Source organism: Tachyglossus aculeatus, chromosome 6, assembly GCF_015852505.1.
Source record: "Tachyglossus aculeatus isolate mTacAcu1 chromosome 6, mTacAcu1.pri, whole genome shotgun sequence".
Classification (NCBI taxonomy): domain Eukaryota; kingdom Metazoa; phylum Chordata; class Mammalia; order Monotremata; family Tachyglossidae; genus Tachyglossus; species Tachyglossus aculeatus.
The window spans coordinates 4460984-4468607 of NC_052071.1; positions in this window are offsets into that span (position 1 = coordinate 4460984).

Below are 7624 nucleotides of genomic sequence, written 5' to 3' on the forward strand. Positions count from 1 at the left end.
TTACTTAGAGCAGTGCCGGGCACATAGTAAGCGCTTAATAAATACCATCGTTACTTAGAGCAGTGCCGGGCACATAGTAAGCGCTTAATAAATACCATCGTTACTTAGAACAGTGCTTTGTACATAGTAAGCGCTTAACAAATACCATCGTCACTTAGAACAGTGCCGGGCACATAGTAAGCGCTTAACAAATACCATCATTATTATATCTGTGGGCGTCCAAGGTTCCCACAGCTGACGAGGAAGAGTCTCCCCCACTGTCCGCAACGGAGCCAGTTGGGAAGCCTGGGTGTCCAAACAGTAGGCCTTGGCCCCCATCCAGATTTCCCCCCCTCCATCTCCGGTTGAGCGAGGGAGGGAACCCGGGCCGGCCGGCGTCCATCTGGGAGGAGAAATGCGGCCGACGTGTCCTTCCCAAGCGCTTAGTCCAGCGCCCTGCCCACAGTAAGCGCTCAATAAATACCATGGAATGAATGAGAAAGAGAAAGAGGACCCGCTCTAGCGCTTCCTGTGTGCAGAGAGCGCTGTAATAATATTAATGATGATGGTGTTTGATAAGCGCTTACTACGTACAAAGCACTGTCCTAAGCGCTGGCGATGAGGCTGTCCCACGGGGGGGCTCCCAGTCTTCATCCCCATTTCCCAGATGAGGGAACTGAGGCCCAGAGAAGCGAAGCGACTTGCCCGAGGTCAGCCAGGTGGCAACCGGCGGAGCCGGCGGCTGTACTGAGCGCCCGGCCCAACGCAGAGACCCTGTCCCTGCTTGCAGAGAGGTGGGGTTCCCCACCCTCCAGCACCCCTGGGGGGGCGGGGGGACTGTTGGCACCGTCCCGTGCCCAACCTTGGAGTCGGCGGGCAGGCCGAGGCCGGTAGAGGATGAAGCCGGAGGGGCATCCCGGCGGGAATTCTCGCGGCCTCACCCCGGCTCAGCTTAATCCCAGAGGAATTAGTCGTTCATTTATTCGATTCATTCATTCAGTCGTATTTATTGAGCGCTTACTGTGTGCAAAGCACTGTATTAAGCGCTTGGGAAGTCCAAGCTGGCGACATATCGGGTCCCTACCCGACGGTGGGCTCACAGTCTAGAAGGGAGAATTAGATCTCAGTATATTCCATCATATGTTTTGGACGCTTACCGTGTGCAGAGCGCTGTACTAAGCGCTTGGGAAGTCCAAGTTGGCGACATATAGAGACGGTCCCTACCCGACAGTGGGCTCACAGTCTAGAAGGGGGAATTAGATCTCAGTATATTCAATCGTATTTATTGGACACTTACCATGTGCAGAGCACTGGACTAAGTGCTTGTGAAGTACAAGTTGGCGACATATAGAGACAGTCCCTACCCGACGGTGGGCTCACAGTCTAGAAGGGGGAATTAGATCTCAATATATTCAATCGTATTGGGCGCTTACTGCATGCAGAGCGCTGTACTAAGCGCTTGGGAAGTCCAAGTTGGCGACATAAAGAGACGGTCCCTACCCGACAGTGGGCCCACAGTCTAGAAGGGGGAATTAGATCTCAGTATATTCAATCGTATTTATTGGGCGCTTACTGTGTGCAGAGCTCTGTACTAAGCGCTTGGGAAGTCCAAGTTGGTGACATAGAGAGACGGTCCCTACCCAACAGTGGGCTCACAGTCTAGAAGGGGGAATTAGATCTCAGTATATTCAATCGTATTTATTGGACACTTACCATGTGCAGAGCACTGGACTAAGTGCTTGTGAAGTACAAGTTGGCGACATATAGAGACAGTCCCTACCCGACGGTGGGCTCACAGTCTAGAAGGGGGAATTAGATCTCAGTATATTCAATCGTATTGGGCGCTTACTGCATGCAGAGCGCTGTACTAAGCGCTTGGGAAGTCCAAGTTGGCGACATAGAGAGACGGTCCCCACCCGACAGTGGGCCCACGGTCTAGAAGGGGGAATTAGATCTCAGTATATTCAACCGTATTTATTGGGCGCTTACCGTGTGCAGAGCGCTGTACTAAGCGCTTGGGAAGTCCAAGCTGGCGACATAGAGAGACGGTCCCTACCCGACGGTGTGCTCACAGTCTAGAAGGGGGAATTAGATCTCAGTATATTCAATCGTATTTATTGGGCGCTTACTGTGTGCAGAGCTCTGTACTAAGCGCTTGGGAAGTCCAAGTTGGCGACATAGAGAGACGGTCCCCACCCGACAGTGGGCTCACAGTCTAGAAGGGGGAAATAGATCTCAAAATATTCAGTCGTATTTATTGGGCGCTTATCGTGTGCAGAGCGCTGTACTGAGCGCTTGTGAAGTACAAGCTGGCAACATAGAGAGACGGTCCCCACCCGACAGTGGGCTCACAGTCTAGAAGGGGGAATTAGATCTCAATATATTCAGTCGTATTTATTGGGCGCCTACCGTGTGCACAGCACTGTACTAAGCGCTTGGGAAGTCCAAGCTGGCGACATATACAGTCCCTACCCAACAGTGGGCTCACAGTCTAGAAGGGGGAATTAGATCTCAGTACATTCAATCGTATTTATTGGGCGCTTACCGTGTGCAGAGCTCTGTACTAAGCGCTTGGGAAGTCCAAGTTGGCGACATAGAGAGACGGTCCCCACCCGACAGTGGGCTCACAGTCTAGAAGGGGGAATTAGATCTCAATATATTCAATCGTATTGGGCGCTTACTGCATGCAGAGCACTGTACTAAGCGCTTGGGAAGTCCAAGTTGGCGATATGTCGAGACGGTCCCTACCCGATGGTGGGCTCACAGTCTAGAAGGGAGAATTAGATCTCAGTATATTCAATCATATTTTTTGGACGCTTACCGTGTGCAGAGCGCTGTACTAAGCGCTTGGGAAGTCCAAGCTGGCGACATAGAGAGATGGTCCCTACCCGACGGTGGGCTCACAGTCTAGAAGGGGGAATTAGATCGCAATATATTCAGTCCTATTTATTGGACGCCTACGGTGTGCAGAGCACTGGACGAAGCGCTTGGAAAGTCCAAACGAGCAACAAGGAGAGACAACGGGCCCGCAGTCGAGAAGCAGCGTGGAAAGAGCCCGGGCTTTGGAGTCAGAGGTCATGGGTTCAAATCCCGGCTCCACCGATTGTCAGCTGGGTGACTTTGGGAGAGTCGCTTCACTTTTCTGGGCCTCGGTTCCCTCATCTGGAAAATGGGGGTGAAGATTGTGAGCCAACCTGGTCACCTTGTATCCCCCCCGGCGCTTAGAACAGTGCTTTGCACATCGTAAGTGCTTAACAAATACCATTATTATTATTATTATTATTACTATTCTCTGGGACTCAGTTCCCTCATCTGGAAAATGGGGATGAAGATTGTGAGCCAACCTGATCACCTTGTATCCCCCCGGCGCTTAGAACAGTGCTTTGCACATAGTAAGCGCTTAAGAAATACCATCATTATTATTACTATTACTTGATTACTCTTTAGAGAAGCAGCATGGCTCAGTGGGCTTTGGAGTCAGAGGTCATGGGTTCAAATCTCGGCTCCACCGATTGTCAGCTGAGTGACTGTGGGCGAGTCGCTTCACTTTTCTGGGCCTCAGTTCCCTCATCTGGAAAATGGGGATGAAGACTGTGAGCCAACCTGATCACCTTGTATCCCCCCGGCGCTTAGAACAGCGCTTTGCACATAGTAAGCGCTTAAGAAATACCATCATTATTATTACTATTACTTGATTACTCTTTGGAGAAGCAGCATGGCTCAGTGGGCTTTGGAGTCAGAGGTCATGGGTTCAAATCCCGGCTCCGCCGATTGTCAGCTGGGTGACTGTGGGCGAGTCGCTTCACTTTTCTGGGCCTCAGTTCCCTCATCTGGAAAATGGGGATGAAGACTGTGAGCCAACCTGATCACCTTGTATCCCCCCGGCGCTTAGAACAGTGCTTTGCACATAGTAAGTGCTTAAGAAATACCGTCATTATTATTATTATTACTATTCTCTGGGCCTCAGTTCCCTCCTCTGGAAAATGGGGATGAAGACGGTGAGCCCCAAGGGGGACAACCCGCTCACCTTGGATCTCCCCCGGCTCTTAGCACATTCATTCATTCATTCATTCAATTCAGTCGTATTTATTGAGCGCCTACTGTGTGCAGAGCACTGGACTACACGCTTGGGAAGTATAAGTTGGACTGAACCTTGTTTGGCGCATAGTAAGCGCTTAACAAATACCATCGTTAGTATTATGTTCTTGGCACTGTACTGAGCGCCTTGGCAGGCACCAGGTTGGACGCAGCCCCTGCCCCTCGTGGGGTTCACGGCTTCCACCCCCGTTTTCCGCCCGAGGGAACCGAGGCCCGGAGCAGCGAAGCGGCTCGTTCCTTGGCGCAGCCGTATTTATTGAGCGCTTACTGTGCGCAGGGCACTGTACTGAGCGCTCGGGAAGTCCGAGTCGGCGGCCCCTACCCGACGGCGGCGGGCTGCCAGTAGAGAAGCAGCGTGGCTCAGTGGAAAGAGCCCGGGCTTTGGAGTCAGAGGTCATGGGTTCAAATCCCAGCTCCGCCACTTGTCAGCTATGTGACTTTGGGCAAGTCACTTCACTTCTCTGTGCCTCAGTTACCTCATCTGTAAAATGGGGATGAAGACTGTGAGCCCCATGTGGGACAACCCGATCACCTTGTAACCTCCCCAGCGCTTAGAACAGTGCTTTGCACATAGTAAGCGCTTAATAAATGCCATTATTATTATTATTATTATTAGAAGGGGGGAGACAGACGTCAAAACCAAACTAATAGGCGGGTGTCAATCAATACCCGGCGGACGGAGCCGGGATTAGCCCGGGTTGCCCGGGAAGCCCCCCGGATCTGGGAATCGGCTTCTCCCGGGGGTCCCGGCCCCCTTCCCAAGCTGCCAAGTTGTGTGACGGCCTTCCCTGCGGCCCCCCACCCCCCTGTTTCCCAACGAGCGCGGGAACAAAAGCCCTGGCAACCGGGCGGGATTGGCGCGGGAGAGCGGGGAAAGGCCACACAAAGAAATTCCTCAGGCCCCGGGCCTTCCCCGCTGGGGTCCGGACCGCTGCTCCCCCCGGCCCCGGTGCTCCCGGGAGCACCACACCGGACGGAGGGGGACCCAGCCCGGGAACGGGCACGGGGCTGGCGGGAAGAGGAGGCGGCAGTGCCACGTGGAAGCGAGACCCATCCCGGGTGAGGATGGCATCGGCGGGAGGCCGGGAGGCCGAACCACGGCCATAATGCTAATAATGATGGCATTTATTAAGCGCTTACTATGTGCCGAGCACTTTTCTCAGCGCTGGGGAGGTGACAAGGTGATCGGGTTGTCCCACGGGGGGCTCCCGGTCTTCATCCCCGTTTTCCAGATGAGGGAACTGAGGCCCGGAATAATAATGGTGGCATTTATTCAGCGCTTACTATGTGCCGAGCACTGTTCTAAGCGCTGGGGAGGTTACAAGGTGATCAGGTTGTCCCACAGTGGGCTCCCGGTCTTCATCCCCATTTGACAGATGAGGGAACTGAGGCCCAGAATAATAGTGATGGCATTTATTCAGTGCTTACTATGTGCCGAGCACCGCTCTAAGCGCTGGGGAGGTGACAAGGTGATCGGGTTGTCCCACGGGGGGCTCCCGGTCTTCATCCCCATTTGACGGATGAGGGAACTGAGGCCCAGAATAATAGTGATGGCATTTATTCAGCGCTTACTATGTGCCGAGCACTGTTCTAAGCGCTGGGGAGGTGACAAGGTGATCGGGTTGTCCCACGGGGGGCTCCCGGTCTTCATCCCCATTTGACGGATGAGGGAACTGAGGCCCAGAATAATAGTGATGGCATTTATTCAGCGCTTACTATGTGCCGAGCACCGTTCTAAGCGCTGGGGAGGTGACAAGGTGATCGGGTTGTCCCACGGGGGGCTCCCGGTCTTCATCCCCATTGGACAGATGAGGGAACTGAGGCCCAGAATAATAATAATAGTAATAATGATAGCATTTATTAAGCACTTACTATGTGCTGAGCACTGTTCTAAGCGCTGGGGAGGTTACAAGGTGATCAGGTTGTCCCACAGTGGGCTCCCGGTCTTCATCCCCATTTGACAGATGAGGGAACTGAGGCCCAGAATAATAGTGATGGCATTTATTCAGTGCTTACTATGTGCCGAGCACCGCTCTAAGCGCTGGGGAGGTGACAAGGTGATCGGGTTGTCCCACGGGGGGCTCCCGGTCTTCATCCCCATTTGACGGATGAGGGAACTGAGGCCCAGAATAATAGTGATGGCATTTATTCAGCGCTTACTATGTGCCGAGCACTGTTCTAAGCGCTGGGGAGGTGACAAGGTGATCGGGTTGTCCCACGGGGGGCTCCCGGTCTTCATCCCCATTGGACAGATGAGGGAACTGAGGCCCAGAATAATAATAATAGTAATAATGATAGCATTTATTAAGCACTTACTATGTGCTGAGCACTGTTCTAAGCGCTGGGGAGGTTACAAGGTGATCAGGTTGTCCCACAGTGGGCTCCCGGTCTTCATCCCCATTTGACGGATGAGGGAACTGAGGCCCAGAATAATAGTGATGGCATTTATTCAGCGCTTACTATGTGCCGAGCACTGCTGTAAGCGCTGGGGAGGTGACAAGGTGATCGGGTTGTCCCACGGCGGGCTCCCGGTCTTCATCCCCATTTGACGGATGAAGGAACTGAGGCCCAGAATAATAGTGATGGCATTTATTCAGCGCTTACTATGTGCCGAGCACCGCTCTAAGCACTGGGGAGGTGACAAGGTGATCGGGTTGTCCCACGGGGGGCTCCCGGTCTTCATCCCCATTTGACAGATGAGGGAACTGAGGCCCAGAATAATAGTGATGGCATTTATTCAGCGCTTACTATGTGCCGAGCACCGCTCTAAGTGCTGGGGAGGTGACAAGGTGATCGGGTTGTCCCACGGCGGGCTCCCGGTCTTCCTCCCCGTTTTCCAGATGAGGGAACTGAGGCCCGGAATAATAATGATGGCATTTATTCACCGCTTACTATGTGCCGAGCACCGTTCTAAGCGCTGGGGAGGTGACAAGGTGATCGGGTTGTCCCACGGGGGGCTCCCGGTCTTCATCCCCATTTGACGGATGAGGTCACTGAGGCCCAGAATAATAGTGATGGCATTTATTCAGCGCTTACTATGTGCCGAGCACCGCTCTAAGCGCTGGGGAGGTGACAAGGTGATCGGGTTGTCCCACGGGGGGCTCCCGGTCTTCATCCCCATTGGACAGATGAGGGAACTGAGGCCCAGAATAATAATAATAGTAATAATGATAGCATTTATTAAGCACTTACTATGTGCTGAGCACTGTTCTAAGCGCTGGGGAGGTTACAAGGTGATCAGGTTGTCCCACAGTGGGCTCCCGGTCTTCATCCCCATTTGACAGATGAGGGAACTGAGGCCCAGAATAATAGTGATGGCATTTATTCAGTGCTTACTATGTGCCGAGCACTGCTGTAAGCGCTGGGGAGGTGACAAGGTGATCGGGTTGTCCCACAGTGGGCTCCCGGTCTTCATCCCCATTTGACAGATGAGGGAACTGAGGCCCAGAATAATAGTGATGGCATTTATTCAGCGCTTACTATGTGCCGAGCACCGTTCTAAGCGCTGGGGAGGTGACAAGGTGATCGGGTTGTCCCACGGGGGGCT